Below are 1,621 nucleotides of genomic sequence, written 5' to 3'. Positions count from 1 at the left end.
CTCCATTTCCTTTCCTGCACTTCCCCTCCAAGGCTGATCTAATTGGAGAAGAGTCTCCCGCTGCCTCCTCTCCCTGTCCCTTCCCTGTGCCATCTGTCCCCAGCACAGCGACAGCTTCACAGCTCTGTGCTGGTGGCGTTTCTGCTGACGATCCCTTTGTGCACCTCTTAGCTGGCTCTCTTCATTCTAATCCTCCTGTCTCCACAGGCTCTTGGGGTATCTTCCAAGCTGGTTGTGATCATCAGGGATACAGTTGGAATCCGTTTTGCTGCACCAAGCCACATGCACACGTATGTGCTCAGATGCCTCCACGCACGCCGCTGCCGCGCCAGCCCTCGCGGTGCTGTCACTCCCTGCTCCAGAAGGGTAGGACCGAGCTGAGCACAGCACCTCGCACGAACATGGGTTGTTACCCCAGACGAGGAAGGTAACACGCTGCAGTCGTGGCAATCATCAGCAATTAGCCCTTTTGGGAACTCGGCTTGAAACACTACAGAGGCTTTTCTGTGCGTGCCGACTGCTCATCCCCTGGTCCTTTGGAAGTGATGCGAGTTGGACATGCCAAACCACTGGTCTTGTCTGAGCAGAACTTGGTGCCTCGTGTCATTTCCATGAGGCTGGGAGGGCTCGGGGGGATGTCTGTGAATGTTAAAGGCACTTGAGTACCCGAGCAGTGAACGCACATGCTGTCATTACCTCTGCAATGCCATCTGGCCAGCAGCGATGCAGCTCAAACCCGGGCTGTGCGCAGAAGAACATTTTACAACAGAAAGCAATTAACCGAATAAAGCTCTTTTTAAAATCCAGTAATTAAAAACAGTCCCTCCTCCTTGTTTTCCTTTTAAGCTGAAAGTTGCTGTTTACTCATTTGCTTTACAAAGTGTGCCTTGTTGTGGCTTCAGAAGAAATGAAAGTTTGAAGTGGTTAGAGAAGAAAGGCTTTGGGGCTGGTGCGTTCCAGGCAGGGCGGAGGGGCAGGGGCGCTCCAGCCCGGCTTGTTTGTATTTGTTCTTGTCTACTCACAAGATCGCTAAACACACATTTAACAAGTGGTGAAACTGTCTAACCAGGCTGATCTCTCCCAGGCTTCCTGGGAAGAGCCCTGGCACATTAGCATCACTAGGGGAACGGGAGGGGGGCACAGCCCTTTTGAAGGGTTGGTGGTGTGGGGCTGAGGGAAGGGCTCCTTGTGCAGCCCAAGGAGCAAAACAAAGGCGTTGTGTTCCCCGAGCCCTGGGGCCTGGCCCCGGGGAAGGACAGGGCCTCGCTGCTTCACCAGCCTCGGTTTTCCCATCCCAGCTCTTGCTGCTGTAGCTCGGGTGCAGCCTCAAGGGCATCCGTGTCCTTCCAGTGCCCAGAGACCGGGGCACAGCTGGAAGGCAAGAGCCCAGGAGCCCACCACAGCATTCAACACAGACCATCCTGATACAGGCAAAGGCACCTCACCTTGTCTGCATTGCCTGCTCCAGATCCAAAACACCAGAGAGGAGCAGACTTGTGTCCACCAACAGCAAGTTTCTCGGCCTTTTGTGTAGCCACAGGGGAGCCCTGACATTGGTTTGTCTCCTGGATGAGCCAGTAGCCGTGGCTGGGGGGGGGGAAGCTCTCAGCCCCCTTCCCTC

This window comes from Nestor notabilis, unplaced genomic scaffold, assembly GCF_000696875.1.
Source record: "Nestor notabilis isolate BGI_N333 unplaced genomic scaffold, ASM69687v1 scaffold17385, whole genome shotgun sequence".
NCBI lineage: Eukaryota > Metazoa > Chordata > Aves > Psittaciformes > Psittacidae > Nestor > Nestor notabilis.
Note: the sequence above shows the minus strand (reverse complement) of the source record.